Here is a 17,440-nt window from a genome sequence, read left to right on the forward strand (position 1 = left end):
GCTCTTAACTGCTTGGTTTCGAAGATTAAAATTTAAATTTTTAATATCGCATAGAACTAACGTGCAGCCCCTATACGTTATGTTTAAAAAAAAGATATAAATTTTTTTTAAAATGGCGGCTAACGTAAAAATTCAACGTGTCATAACTTTGCTAAATGACATCCTACTTAAAAATGTCGTATGAAAAAAGTGTTTGGAATTTTAATTTGCATTTAAAAGCAATTTTTAATTATTTTTTTTTAATAAAAACCGAGTCTTACGACATATTGACCGAGACCTCGAACGAGCTTTTATGCGACTCTGCATATAGTTAACGCTCGTATGAGGCTTCTATTTAAGAAATCGACTTAAATTTTTTAAACAAAATAGAGCTTTCGACTATACTTACAATACTATAAAAAAAAATTAAAAATTAAAAAATAAAAGTATTTTTTTTTCAAAACACGTTTAGTGTGATGAGTCGATCGACCCACCATACATACGCTCATAAGATTTTTAATATAGTTAAGGTCAGTGTGAGCTTATTTATACATATTTGAATTTAAATTTTTGTGACAGTATAGAATTCTTAAGCATCCTGTGTATGTTTGTTAGCAAAATCCATTTTGTCAATTTTTTGCAAAATTGCGACAAGTATTGAAATTCATTCACTTATAACTCAGTAGTGTTAAATTTCGTCAAAAAGGTCTCTATACATGAAATGTTTAGAAGCCTAAAATTCATCAGAATAAAATATAAAAAATATATATTTTTGCTTAAAAACAAGCGATGTATCAGTTCGATCGTACCCTAATACTAGCCATTTTGAGACTTTCGGAAGAGTTAACGCTCTTAACTGCTTGGTTTCGAAGATTAAAATTTTAATTTTTAATATCGCATTGAACTAACGTGCAGCCCCTATACGTTATGTTTAAAAAAAATATATAAAATTTTTTTTCAAAATGGCGGCTAACGTAAAAATTCAACGTGTCATAACTTTGCTAAATGACATCCTACTGAAAAATGTCGTATGCAAAAAGTGTTTGGAATTTTAATTTACATATAAAAGCAATTTTTTATTATTTTTTTTTTAATAAAAACCGAGTCTTACGACATATTGACCGAGACCTCGAACGAGCTTTTATGCGACTCTGCATATAGTTAACGCTCGTATAAGGCTTCTATTTAAGAAATCGACTTGAATTTTTTAAACAAAATAGAGCTTTTGACTATACTTACGATACTATAAAAAAAAATTAAAAATTAAAAAATAAAAGTATTTTTTTTTCAAAACACGTTTAGTGTGATGAGTCGATCGACCCACCATACATACGCTCATAAGATTTTTAATATAGTTAAGGTCAGTGTGAGCTTATTTATACATATTTGAATTTCAATTTTTGTGACAGTATAGAATTCTTAAGCATCCTGTGTATGTTTGTTAGCAAAATCCATTTTGTTAATTTTTTGCAAAATTGCGACAAGTATTGAAATTCAATCACTTATAACTCAGTAGTGTTGAATTTCGTCAAAAAGGTCTCTAAACATGAAATGTTTAGAAGCCTAAAGTTCATCAGAATAAAATATAAAAAATATATATTTTTGCTTAAAAACAAGCGATGTATCAGTTCGATCGTACCCGCATACTAGCCATTTTGAGACTTTCGGAAGAGTTAACGCTCTTAACTGCTTGGTTTCGAAGATTAAAATTTAAATTTTTAATATCGCATAGAACTAACGTGCAGCCCCTATACGTTATGTTTAAAAAAAAGATATAATTTTTTTTTAAAATGGCGGCTAACGTAAAAATTCAACGTGTCATAACTTTGCTAAATGACATCCTACTTAAAAATGTCGTATGCAAAAAGTGTTTGGAATTTTAATTTGCATATAAAAGCAATTTTTAATTATTTTTTTTTTAATAAAAACCGAGTCTTACGACATATTGACCGAGACCTCGAACGAGCTTTTATGCGACTCTGCATATAGTTAACGCTCGTATGAGGCTTCTATTTAAGAAATCGACTTAAATTTTTTAAACAAAATAGAGCTTTCGACTATACTTACAATACTATAAAAAAAAATTAAAAATTAAAAAATAAAAGTATTTTTTTTTCAAAACACGTTTAGTGTGATGAGTCGATCGACCCACCATACATACGCTCATAAGATTTTTAATATAGTTAAGGTCAGTGTGAGCTTATTTATACATATTTGAATTTAAATTTTTGTGACAGTATAGAATTCTTAAGCATCCTGTGTATGTTTGTTAGCAAAATCCATTTTGTCAATTTTTTGCAAAATTGCGACAAGTATTGAAATTCATTCACTTATAACTCAGTAGTGTTAAATTTCGTCAAAAAGGTCTCTATACATGAAATGTTTAGAAGCCTAAAATTCATCAGAATAAAATATAAAAAATATATATTTTTGCTTAAAAACAAGCGATGTATCAGTTCGATCGTACCCCCATACTAGCCATTTTGAGACTTTCGGAAGAGTTAACGCTCTTAACTGCTTGGTTTCGAAGATTAAAATTTTAATTTTTAATATCGCATTGAACTAACGTGCAGCCCCTATACGTTATGTTTAAAAAAAATATATAAAATTTTTTTTAAAATGGCGGCTAACGTAAAAATTCAACGTGTCATAACTTTGCTAAATGACATCCTACTAAAAAATGTCGTATGCAAAAAGTGTTTGGAATTTTAATTTGCATGTAAAAACAATTTTTAATTATTTTTTTTTAATAAAAACCGAGTCTTACGACATATTGACCGAGACCTCGAACGAGCTTTTATGCGACTCTGCATATAGTTAACGCTCGTATGAGGCTTCTATTTGAGAAATCGACTTGAATTTTTTAAACAAAATAGAGCTTTTGACTATACTTACGATACTATAAAAAAAAATTAAAAATTAAAAAATAAAAGTATTTTTTTTTCAAAACACGTTTAGTGTGATGAGTCGATCGACCCACCATACATACGCTCATAAGATTTTTAATATAGTTAAGGTCAGTGTGAGCTTATTTATACATATTTGAATTTTAATTTTTGTGACAGTATAGAATTCTTAAGCATCCTGTGTATGTTTGTTAGCAAAATCCATTTTGTCAATTTTTTGCAAAATTGCGACAAGTATTGAAATTCAATCACTTATAACTCAGTAGTGTTGAATTTTGTCAAAAAGGTCTCTATACATGAAATGTTTAGAAGCCTAAAGTTCATCAGAATAAAATATAAAAAATATATATTTTTGCTTAAAAACAAGCGATGTATCAGTTCGATCGTACCCGCATACTAGCCATTTTGAGACTTTCGGAAGAGTTAACGCTCTTAACTGCTTGGTTTCGAAGATTAAAATTTAAATTTTTAATATCGCATAGAACTAACGTGCAGCCCCTATACGTTATGTTTAAAAAAAATATATAAATTTTTTTTTCAAAATGGCGGCTAACGTAAAAATTCAACGTGTCATAACTTTGCTAAATGACATCCTACTGAAAAATGTCGTATGCAAAAAGTGTTTGGAATTTTAATTTGCATATAAAAGCAATTTTTAATTATTTTTTTTTTAATAAAAACCGAGTCTTACGACATATTGACCGAGACCTCGAACGAGCTTTTATGCGACTCTGCATATAGTTAACGCTCGTATGAGGCTTCTATTTAAGAAATCGACTTAAATTTTTTTAACAAAATAGAGCTTTCGACTATACTTACGATACTATAAAAAAAAATTAAAAATTAAAAAATAAAAGTATTTTTTTTTCAAAACACGTTTAGTGTGATGAGTCGATCGACCCACCATACATACGCTCATAAGATTTTTAATATAGTTAAGGTCAGTGTGAGCTTATTTATACATATTTGAATTTTAATTTTTGTGACAGTATAGAATTCTTAAGCATCCTGTGTATGTTTGTTAACAAAATCCATTTTGTCAATTTTTTGCAAAATTGCGACAAGTATTGAAATTCAATCACTTATAACTCAGTAGTGTTGAATTTCGTCAAAAAGGTCTCTATACATGAAATGTTTAGAAGCCTAAAGTTCATCAGAATAAAATATAAAAAATATATATTTTTGCTTAAAAACAAGCGATGTATCAGTTCGATCGTACCCCCATACTAGCCATTTTGAGACTTTCGGAAGAGTTAACGCTCTTAACTGCTTGGTTTCGAAGATTAAAATTTAAATTTTTAATATCGCATAGAACTAACGTGCAGCCCCTATACGTTATGTTTAAAAAAAATATATAAAATTTTTTTTCAAAATGGCGGCTAACGTAAAAATTCAACGTGTCATAACTTTGCTAAATGACATCCTACTAAAAAATGTCGTATGCAAAAAGTGTTTGGAATTTTAATTTGCATATAAAAGCAATTTTTAATTTTTTTTTTTTTAATAAAAACCGAGTCTTACGACACATTGACCGAGACCTCGAACGAGCTTTTATGCGACTCCGCATGTAGTTAACGCTCGTATGAGGCTTCTATTTAAGAAATCGACTTGAATTTTTTAAACAAAATAGAGCTTTCGACTATACTTACGATACTATAAAAAAAAATTAAAAATTAAAAAATAAAAGTATTTTTTTTTCAAAACACGTTTAGTGTGATGAGTCGATCGACCCACCATACATACGCTCATAAGATTTTTAATATAGTTAAGGTCAGTGTGAGCTTATTTATACATATTTGAATTTCAATTTTTGTGACAGTATAGAATTCTTAAGCATCCTGTGTATGTTTGTTAGCAAAATCCATTTTGTCAATTTTTTGCAAAATTGCGACAAGTATTGAAATTCAATCACTTATAACTCAGTAGTGTTGAATTTCGTCAAAAAGGTCTCTATACATGAAATGTTTAGAAGCCTAAAGTTCATCAGAATAAAATATAAAAAATATATATTTTTGCTTAAAAACAAGCGATGTATCAGTTCGATCGTACCCGCATACTAGCCATTTTGAGACTTTCGGAAGAGTTAACGCTCTTAACTGCTTGGTTTCGAAGATTAAAATTTAAATTTTTAATATCGCATAGAACTAACGTGCAGCCCCTATACGTTATGTTTAAAAAAAAGATATAAATTTTTTTTAAAATGGCGGCTAACGTAAAAATTCAACGTGTCATAACTTTGCTAAATGACATCCTACTTAAAAATGTCGTATGCAAAAAGTGTTTGGAATTTTAATTTGCATTTAAAAGCAATTTTTAATTATTTTTTTTTAATAAAAACCGAGTCTTACGACATATTGACCGAGACCTCGAACGAGCTTTTATGCGACTCTGCATATAGTTAACGCTCGTATGAGGCTTCTATTTAAGAAATCGACTTAAATTTTTTAAACAAAATAGAGCTTTCGACTATACTTACAATACTATAAAAAAAAATTAAAAATTAAAAAATAAAAGTATTTTTTTTTCAAAACACGTTTAGTGTGATGAGTCGATCGACCCACCATACATACGCTCATAAGATTTTTAATATAGTTAAGGTCAGTGTGAGCTTATTTATACATATTTGAATTTAAATTTTTGTGACAGTATAGAATTCTTAAGCATCCTGTGTATGTTTGTTAGCAAAATCCATTTTGTCAATTTTTTGCAAAATTGCGACAAGTATTGAAATTCATTCACTTATAACTCAGTAGTGTTAAATTTCGTCAAAAAGGTCTCTATACATGAAATGTTTAGAAGCCTAAAATTCATCAGAATAAAATATAAAAAATATATATTTTTGCTTAAAAACAAGCGATGTATCAGTTCGATCGTACCCTAATACTAGCCATTTTGAGACTTTCGGAAGAGTTAACGCTCTTAACTGCTTGGTTTCGAAGATTAAAATTTTAATTTTTAATATCGCATTGAACTAACGTGCAGCCCCTATACGTTATGTTTAAAAAAAATATATAAAATTTTTTTTCAAAATGGCGGCTAACGTAAAAATTCAAAGTGTCATAACTTTGCTAAATGACATCCTACTGAAAAATGTCGTATGCAAAAAGTGTTTGGAATTTTAATTTACATATAAAAGCAATTTTTTATTATTTTTTTTTTAATAAAAACCGAGTCTTACGACATATTGACCGAGACCTCGAACGAGCTTTTATGCGACTCTGCATATAGTTAACGCTCGTATAAGGCTTCTATTTAAGAAATCGACTTGAATTTTTTAAACAAAATAGAGCTTTTGACTATACTTACGATACTATAAAAAAAAATTAAAAATTAAAAAATAAAAGTATTTTTTTTTCAAAACACGTTTAGTGTGATGAGTCGATCGACCCACCATACATACGCTCATAAGATTTTTAATATAGTTAAGGTCAGTGTGAGCTTATTTATACATATTTGAATTTCAATTTTTGTGACAGTATAGAATTCTTAAGCATCCTGTGTATGTTTGTTAGCAAAATCCATTTTGTTAATTTTTTGCAAAATTGCGACAAGTATTGAAATTCAATCACTTATAACTCAGTAGTGTTGAATTTCGTCAAAAAGGTCTCTATACATGAAATGTTTAGAAGCCTAAAGTTCATCAGAATAAAATATAAAAAATATATATTTTTGCTTAAAAACAAGCGATGTATCAGTTCGATCGTACCCGCATACTAGCCATTTTGAGACTTTCGGAAGAGTTAACGCTCTTAACTGCTTGGTTTCGAAGATTAAAATTTAAATTTTTAATATCGCATAGAACTAACGTGCAGCCCCTATACGTTATGTTTAAAAAAAAGATATAAATTTTTTTTAAAATGGCGGCTAACGTAAAAATTCAACGTGTCATAACTTTGCTAAATGACATCCTACTTAAAAATGTCGTATGCAAAAAGTGTTTGGAATTTTAATTTGCATATAAAAGCAATTTTTAATTATTTTTTTTTTAATAAAAACCGAGTCTTACGACATATTGACCGAGACCTCGAACGAGCTTTTATGCGACTCTGCATATAGTTAACGCTCGTATGAGGCTTCTATTTAAGAAATCGACTTAAATTTTTTAAACAAAATAGAGCTTTCGACTATACTTATAATACTATAAAAAAAAATTAAAAATTAAAAAATAAAAGTATTTTTTTTTCAAAACACGTTTAGTGTGATGAGTCGATCGACCCACCATACATACGCTCATAAGATTTTTAATATAGTTAAGGTCAGTGTGAGCTTATTTATACATATTTGAATTTAAATTTTTGTGACAGTATAGAATTCTTAAGCATCCTGTGTATGTTTGTTAGCAAAATCCATTTTGTCAATTTTTTGCAAAATTGCGACAAGTATTGAAATTCATTCACTTATAACTCAGTAGTGTTAAATTTCGTCAAAAAGGTCTCTATACATGAAATGTTTAGAAGCCTAAAGTTCATCAGAATAAAATATAAAAAATATATATTTTTGCTTAAAAACAAGCGATGTATCAGTTCGATCGTACCCCCATACTAGCCATTTTGAGACTTTCGGAAGAGTTAACGCTCTTAACTGCTTGGTTTCGAAGATTAAAATTAAAATTTTTAATATCGCATAGAACTAACGTGCAGCCCCTATACGTTATGTTTAAAAAAAATATATAAATTTTTTTTTCAAAATGGCGGCTAACGTAAAAATTCAACGTGTCATAACTTTGCTAAATGACATCCTACTGAAAAATGTCGTATGCAAAAAGTGTTTGGAATTTTAATTTGCATATAAAAGCAATTTTTAATTATTTTTTTTTTAATAAAAACCGAGTCTTACGACATATTGACCGAGACCTCGAACGAGCTTTTATGCGACTCTGCATATAGTTAACGCTCGTATGAGGCTTCTATTTAAGAAATCGACTTAAATTTTTTTAACAAAATAGAGCTTTCGACTATACTTACGATACTATAAAAAAAAATTAAAAATTAAAAAATAAAAGTATTTTTTTTTCAAAACACGTTTAGTGTGATGAGTCGATCGACCCACCATACATACGCTCATAAGATTTTTAATATAGTTAAGGTCAGTGTGAGCTTATTTATACATATTTGAATTTTAATTTTTGTGACAGTATAGAATTCTTAAGCATCCTGTGTATGTTTGTTAACAAAATCCATTTTGTCAATTTTTTGCAAAATTGCGACAAGTATTGAAATTCAATCACTTATAACTCAGTAGTGTTGAATTTCGTCAAAAAGGTCTCTATACATGAAATGTTTAGAAGCCTAAAGTTCATCAGAATAAAATATAAAAAATATATATTTTTGCTTAAAAACAAGCGATGTATCAGTTCGATCGTACCCCCATACTAGCCATTTTGAGACTTTCGGAAGAGTTAACGCTCTTAACTGCTTGGTTTCGAAGATTAAAATTTAAATTTTTAATATCGCATAGAACTAACGTGCAGCCCCTATACGTTATGTTTAAAAAAAATATATAAAATTTTTTTTCAAAATGGCGGCTAACGTAAAAATTCAACGTGTCATAACTTTGCTAAATGACATCCTACTAAAAAATGTCGTATGCAAAAAGTGTTTGGAATTTTAATTTGCATATAAAAGCAATTTTTAATTTTTTTTTTTTTAATAAAAACCGAGTCTTACGACACATTGACCGAGACCTCGAACGAGCTTTTATGCGACTCCGCATGTAGTTAACGCTCGTATGAGGCTTCTATTTAAGAAATCGACTTGAATTTTTTAAACAAAATAGTGCTTTCGACTATACTTACGATACTATAAAAAAAAATTAAAAATTAAAAAATAAAAGTATTTTTTTTTCAAAACACGTTTAGTGTGATGAGTCGATCGACCCACCATACATACGCTCATAAGATTTTTAATATAGTTAAGGTCAGTGTGAGCTTATTTATACATATTTGAATTTAAATTTTTGTGACAGTATAGAATTCTTAAGCATCCTGTGTATGTTTGTTAGCAAAATCCATTTTGTCAATTTTTTGCAAAATTGCGACAAGTATTGAAATTCATTCACTTATAACTCAGTAGTGTTAAATTTCGTCAAAAAGGTCTCTATACATGAAATGTTTAGAAGCCTAAAATTCATCAGAATAAAATATAAAAAATATATATTTTTGCTTAAAAACAAGCGATGTATCAGTTCGATCGTACCCTAATACTAGCCATTTTGAGACTTTCGGAAGAGTTAACGCTCTTAACTGCTTGGTTTCGAAGATTAAAATTTTAATTTTTAATATCGCATTGAACTAACGTGCAGCCCCTATACGTTATGTTTAAAAAAAATATATAAAATTTTTTTTCAAAATGGCGGCTAACGTAAAAATTCAACGTGTCATAACTTTGCTAAATGACATCCTACTGAAAAATGTCGTATGCAAAAAGTGTTTGGAATTTTAATTTGCATATAAAAGCAATTTTTTATTATTTTTTTTTTATTAAAAACCGAGTCTTACGACATATTGACCGAGACCTCGAACGAGCTTTTATGCGACTCTGCATATAGTTAACGCTCGTATAAGGCTTCTATTTAAGAAATCGACTTGAATTTTTTAAACAAAATAGAGCTTTTGACTATACTTACGATACTATAAAAAAAATTAAAAATTAAAAAATAAAAGTATTTTTTTTTCAAAACACGTTTAGTGTGTTGAGTCGATCGACCCACCATACATACGCTCATAAGATTTTTAATATAGTTAAGGTCAGTGTGAGCTTATTTATACATATTTGAATTTCAATTTTTGTGACAGTATAGAATTCTTAAGCATCCTGTGTATGTTTGTTAGCAAAATCCATTTTGTTAATTTTTTGCAAAATTGCGACAAGTATTGAAATTCAATCACTTATAACTCAGTAGTGTTGAATTTCGTCAAAAAGGTCTCTATACATGAAATGTTTAGAAGCCTAAAGTTCATCAGAATAAAATATAAAAAATATATATTTTTGCTTAAAAACAAGCGATGTATCAGTTCGATCGTACCCCCATACTAGCCATTTTGAGACTTTCGGAAGAGTTAACGCTCTTAACTGCTTGGTTTCGAAGATTAAAATTAAAATTTTTAATATCGCATAGAACTAACGTGCAGCCCCTATACGTTATGTTTAAAAAAAATATATAAAATTTTTTTTCAAAATGGCGGCTAACGTAAAAATTCAACGTGTCATAACTTTGCTAAATGACATCCTACTAAAAAATGTCGTATGCAAAAAGTGTTTGGAATTTTAATTTGCATGTAAAAACAATTTTTAATTATTTTTTTTTTAATAAAAACCGAGTCTTACGACATATTGACCGAGACCTCGAACGAGCTTTTATGCGACTCTGCATATAGTTAACGCTCGTATGAGGCTTCTATTTGAGAAATCGACTTGAATTTTTTAAACAAAATAGAGCTTTTGACTATACTTACGATAATATAAAAAAAAATTAAAAATTAAAAAATAAAAGTATTTTTTTTTCAAAACACGTTTAGTGTGATGAGTCGATCGACCCACCATACATACGCTCATAAGATTTTTAATATAGTTAAGGTCAGTGTGAGCTTATTTATACATATTTGAATTTTAATTTTTGTGACAGTATAGAATTCTTAAGCAACCTGTGTATGTTTGTTAGCAAAATCCATTTTGTTAATTTTTTGCAAAATTGCGACAAGTATTGAAATTCAATCACTTATAACTCAGTAGTGTTGAATTTCGTCAAAAAGGTCTCTATACATGAAATGTTTAGAAGCCTAAAGTTCATCAGAATAAAATATAAAAAATATATATTTTTGCTTAAAAACAAGCGATGTATCAGTTCGATCGTACCCGCATACTAGCCATTTTGAGACTTTCGGAAGAGTTAACGCTCTTAACTGCTTGGTTTCGAAGATTAAAATTTAAATTTTTAATATCGCATAGAACTAACGTGCAGCCCCTATACGTTATGTTTAAAAAAAAGATATAAATTTTTTTTAAAATGGCGGCTAACGTAAAAATTCAACGTGTCATAACTTTGCTAAATGACATCCTACTTAAAAATTTCGTATGCAAAAAGTGTTTGGAATTTTAATTTGCATATAAAAGCAATTTTTAATTATTTTTTTTTTAATAAAAACCGAGTCTTACGACATATTGACCGAGACCTCGAACGAGCTTTTATGCGACTCTGCATATAGTTAACGCTCGTATGAGGCTTCTATTTAAGAAATCGACTTAAATTTTTTAAACAAAATAGAGCTTTCGACTATACTTACAATACTATAAAAAAAAATTAAAAATTAAAAAATAAAAGTATTTTTTTTTCAAAACACGTTTAGTGTGATGAGTCGATCGACCCACCATACATACGCTCATAAGATTTTTAATATAGTTAAGGTCAGTGTGAGCTTATTTATACATATTTGAATTTAAATTTTTGTGACAGTATAGAATTCTTAAGCATCCTGTGTATGTTTGTTAGCAAAATCCATTTTGTCAATTTTTTGCAAAATTGCGACAAGTATTGAAATTCATTCACTTATAACTCAGTAGTGTTAAATTTCGTCAAAAAGGTCTCTATACATGAAATGTTTAGAAGCCTAAAATTCATCAGAATAAAATATAAAAAATATATATTTTTGCTTAAAAACTAGCGATGTATCAGTTCGATCGTACCCCCATACTAGCCATTTTGAGACTTTCGGAAGAGTTAACGCTCTTAACTGCTTGGTTTCGAAGATTAAAATTTAAATTTTTAATATCGCATAGAACTAACGTGCAGCCCCTATACGTTATGTTTAAAAAAAATATATAAAATTTTTTTTCAAAATGGCGGCTAACGTAAAAATTCAACGTGTCATAACTTTGCTAAATGACATCCTACTAAAAAATGTCGTATGCAAAAAGTGTTTGGAATTTTAATTTGCATGTAAAAACAATTTTTAATTATTTTTTTTTTAATAAAAACCGAGTCTTACGACATATTGACCGAGACCTCGAACGAGCTTTTATGCGACTCTGCATATAGTTAACGCTCGTATGAGGCTTCTATTTGAGAAATCGACTTGAATTTTTTAAACAAAATAGAGCTTTTGACTATACTTACGATACTATAAAAAAAAATTAAAAATTAAAAAATAAAAGTATTTTTTTTTCAAAACACGTTTAGTGTGATGAGTCGATCGACCCACCATACATACGCTCATAAGATTTTTAATATAGTTAAGGTCAGTGTGAGCTTATTTATACATATTTGAATTTTAATTTTTGTGACAGTATAGAATTCTTAAGCAACCTGTGTATGTTTGTTAGCAAAATCCATTTTGTTAATTTTTTGCAAAATTGCGACAAGTATTGAAATTCAATCACTTATAACTCAGTAGTGTTGAATTTCGTCAAAAAGGTCTCTATACATGAAATGTTTAGAAGCCTAAAGTTCATCAGAATAAAATATAAAAAATATATATTTTTGCTTAAAAACAAGCGATGTATCAGTTCGATCGTACCCCCATACTAGCCATTTTGAGACTTTCGGAAGAGTTAACGCTCTTAACTGCTTGGTTTCGAAGATTAAAATTTAAATTTTTAATATCGCATAGAACTAACGTGCAGCCCCTATACGTTATGTTTAAAAAAAATATATAAATTTTTTTTTCAAAATGGCGGCTAACGTAAAAATTCAACGTGTCATAACTTTGCTAAATGACATCCTACTGAAAAATGTCGTATGCAAAAAGTGTTTGGAATTTTAATTTGCATATAAAAGCAATTTTTAATTATTTTTTTTTTAATAAAAACCGAGTCTTACGACATATTGACCGAGACCTCGAACGAGCTTTTATGCGACTCTGCATATAGTTAACGCTCGTATGAGGCTTCTATTTAAGAAATCGACTTAAATTTTTTTAACAAAATAGAGCTTTCGACTATACTTACGATACTATAAAAAAAAATTAAAAATTAAAAAATAAAAGTATTTTTTTTTCAAAACACGTTTAGTGTGATGAGTCGATCGACCCACCATACATACGCTCATAAGATTTTTAATATAGTTAAGGTCAGTGTGAGCTTATTTATACATATTTGAATTTTAATTTTTGTGACAGTATAGAATTCTTAAGCATCCTGTGTATGTTTGTTAACAAAATCCGTTTTGTCAATTTTTTGCAAAATTGCGACAAGTATTGAAATTCAATCACTTATAACTCAGTAGTGTTGAATTTCGTCAAAAAGGTCTCTATACATGAAATGTTTAGAAGCCTAAAGTTCATCAGAATAAAATATAAAAAATATATATTTTTGCTTAAAAACAAGCGATGTATCAGTTCGATCGTACCCCCATACTAGCCATTTTGAGACTTTCGGAAGAGTTAACGCTCTTAACTGCTTGGTTTCGAAGATTAAAATTTTAATTTTTAATATCGCATTGAACTAACGTGCAGCCCCTATACGTTATGTTTAAAAAAAATATATAAAATTTTTTTTCAAAATGGCGGCTAACGTAAAAATTCAACGTGTCATAACTTTGCTAAATGACATCCTACTGAAAAATGTCGTATGCAAAAAGTGTTTGGAATTTTAATTTGCATATAAAAGCAATTTTTAATTTTTTTTTTTTTAATAAAAACCGAGTCTTACGACACATTGACCGAGACCTCGAACGAGCTTTTATGCGACTCCGCATGTAGTTAACGCTCGTATGAGGCTTCTATTTAAGAAATCGACTTGAATTTTTTAAACAAAATAGAGCTTTCGACTATACTTACGATACTATAAAAAAAAATTAAAAATTAAAAAATAAAAGTATTTTTTTTTCAAAACACGTTTAGTGTGATGAGTCGATCGACCCACCATACATACGCTCATAAGATTTTTAATATAGTTAAGGTCAGTGTGAGCTTATTTATACATATTTGAATTTCAATTTTTGTGACAGTATAGAATTCTTAAGCATCCTGTGTATGTTTGTTAGCAAAATCCATTTTGTCAATTTTTTGCAAAATTGCGACAAGTATTGAAATACAATCACTTATAACTCAGTAGTGTTGAATTTCGTCAAAAAGGTCTCTATACATGAAATGTTTAGAAGCCTAAAGTTCATCAGAATAAAATATAAAAAATATATATTTTTGCTTAAAAACAAGCGATGTATCAGTTCGATCGTACCCGCATACTAGCCATTTTGAGACTTTCGGAAGAGTTAACGCTCTTAACTGCTTGGTTTCGAAGATTAAAATTTAAATTTTTAATATCGCATAGAACTAACGTGCAGCCCCTATACGTTATGTTTAAAAAAAAGATATAATTTTTTTTTAAAATGGCGGCTAACGTAAAAATTCAACGTGTCATAACTTTGCTAAATGACATCCTACTTAAAAATGTCGTATGCAAAAAGTGTTTGGAATTTTAATTTGCATATAAAAGCAATTTTTAATTATTTTTTTTTTAATAAAAACCGAGTCTTACGACATATTGACCGAGACCTCGAACGAGCTTTTATGCGACTCTGCATATAGTTAACGCTCGTATGAGGCTTCTATTTAAGAAATCGACTTAAATTTTTTTAACAAAATAGAGCTTTCGACTATACTTACAATACTATAAAAAAAAATTAAAAATTAAAAAATAAAAGTATTTTTTTTTCAAAACACGTTTAGTGTGATGAGTCGATCGACCCACCATACATACGCTCATAAGATTTTTAATATAGTTAAGGTCAGTGTGAGCTTATTTATACATATTTGAATTTAAATTTTTGTGACAGTATAGAATTCTTAAGCATCCTGTGTATGTTTGTTAGCAAAATCCATTTTGTCAATTTTTTGCAAAATTGCGACAAGTATTGAAATTCATTCACTTATAACTCAGTAGTGTTAAATTTCGTCAAAAAGGTCTCTATACATGAAATGTTTAGAAGCCTAAAATTCATCAGAATAAAATATAAAAAATATATATTTTTGCTTAAAAACAAGCGATGTATCAGTTCGATCGTACCCTAATACTAGCCATTTTGAGACTTTCGGAAGAGTTAACGCTCTTAACTGCTTGGTTTCGAAGATTAAAATTTTAATTTTTAATATCGCATTGAACTAACGTGCAGCCCCTATACGTTATGTTTAAAAAAAATATATAAAATTTTTTTTTAAAATGGCGGCTAACGTAAAAATTCAACGTGTCATAACTTTGCTAAATGACATCCTACTGAAAAATGTCGTATGCAAAAAGTGTTTGGAATTTTAATTTGCATATAAAAGCAATTTTTTATTATTTTTTTTTTAATAAAAACCGAGTCTTACGACATATTGACCGAGACCTCGAACGAGCTTTTATGCGACTCTGCATATAGTTAACGCTCGTATAAGGCTTCTATTTAAGAAATCGACTTGAATTTTTTAAACAAAATAGAGCTTTTGACTATACTTACGATACTATAAAAAAAAATTAAAAATTAAAAAATAAAAGTATTTTTTTTTCAAAACACGTTTAGTGTGATGAGTCGATCGACCCACCATACATACGCTCATAAGATTTTTAATATAGTTAAGGTCAGTGTGAGCTTATTTATACATATTTGAATTTCAATTTTTGTGACAGTATAGAATTCTTAAGCATCCTGTGTATGTTTGTTAGCAAAATCCATTTTGTTAATTTTTTGCAAAATTGCGACAAGTATTGAAATTCAATCACTTATAACTCAGTAGTGTTGAATTTCGTCAAAAAGGTCTCTATACATGAAATGTTTAGAAGCCTAAAGTTCATCAGAATAAAATATAAAAAATATATATTTTTGCTTAAAAACAAGCGATGTATCAGTTCGATCGTACCCCCATACTAGCCATTTTGAGACTTTCGGAAGAGTTAACGCTCTTAACTGCTTGGTTTCGAAGATTAAAATTAAAATTTTTAATATCGCATAGAACTAACGTGCAGCCCCTATACGTTATGTTTAAAAAAAATATATAAAATTTTTTTTCAAAATGGCGGCTAACGTAAAAATTCAACGTGTCATAACTTTGCTAAATGACATCCTACTAAAAAATGTCGTATGCAAAAAGTGTTTGGAATTTTAATTTGCATGTAAAAACAATTTTTAATTATTTTTTTTTTAATAAAAACCGAGTCTTACGACATATTGACCGAGACCTCGAACGAGCTTTTATGCGACTCTGCATATAGTTAACGCTCGTATGAGGCTTCTATTTGAGAAATCGACTTGAATTTTTTAAACAAAATAGAGCTTTTGACTATACTTACGATACTATAAAAAAAAATTAAAAATTAAAAAATAAAAGTATTTTTTTTTCAAAACACGTTTAGTGTGATGAGTCGATCGACCCACCATACATACGCTCATAAGATTTTTAATATAGTTAAGGTCAGTGTGAGCTTATTTATACATATTTGAATTTTAATTTTTGTGACAGTATAGAATTCTTAAGCAACCTGTGTATGTTTGTTAGCAAAATCCATTTTGTTAATTTTTTGCAAAATTGCGACAAGTATTGAAATTCAATCACTTATAACTCAGTAGTGTTGAATTTCGTCAAAAAGGTCTCTATACATGAAATGTTTAGAAGCCTAAAGTTCATCAGAATAAAATATAAAAAATATATATTTTTGCTTAAAAACAAGCGATGTATCAGTTCGATCGTACCCGCATACTAGCCATTTTGAGACTTTCGGAAGAGTTAACGCTCTTAACTGCTTGGTTTCGAAGATTAAAATTTAAATTTTTAATATCGCATAGAACTAACGTGCAGCCCCTATACGTTATGTTTAAAAAAAAGATATAAATTTTTTTTAAAATGGCGGCTAACGTAAAAATTCAACGTGTCATAACTTTGCTAAATGACATCCTACTTAAAAATGTCGTATGCAAAAAGTGTTTGGAATTTTAATTTGCATATAAAAGCAATTTTTAATTATTTTTTTTTTAATAAAAACCGAGTCTTACGACATATTGACCGAGACCTCGAACGAGCTTTTATGCGACTCTGCATATAGTTAACGCTCGTATGAGGCTTCTATTTAAGAAATCGACTTAAATTTTTTAAACAAAATAGAGCTTTCGACTATACTTACAATACTATAAAAAAAAATTAAAAATTAAAAAATAAAAGTATTTTTTTTTCAAAACACGTTTAGTGTGATGAGTCGATCGACCCACCATACATACGCTCATAAGATTTTTAATATAGTTAAGGTCAGTGTGAGCTTATTTATACATATTTGAATTTAAATTTTTGTGACAGTATAGAATTCTTAAGCATCCTGTGTATGTTTGTTAGCTAAATCCATTTTGTCAATTTTTTGCAAAATTGCGACAAGTATTGAAATTCATTCACTTATAACTCAGTAGTGTTAAATTTCGTCAAAAAGGTCTCTATACATGAAATGTTTAGAAGCCTAAAATTCATCAGAATAAAATATAAAAAATATATATTTTTGCTTAAAAGCTAGCGATGTATCAGTTCGATCGTACCCCCATACTAGCCATTTTGAGACTTTCGGAAGAGTTAACGCTCTTAACTGCTTGGTTTCGCAGATTAA

Source organism: Plectrocnemia conspersa, unplaced genomic scaffold (assembly GCF_051122295.1).
Source record: "Plectrocnemia conspersa isolate PC_06_02 unplaced genomic scaffold, ASM5112229v1 ptg000005l, whole genome shotgun sequence".
NCBI classification, from domain to species: Eukaryota; Metazoa; Arthropoda; class Insecta; order Trichoptera; family Polycentropodidae; genus Plectrocnemia; species Plectrocnemia conspersa.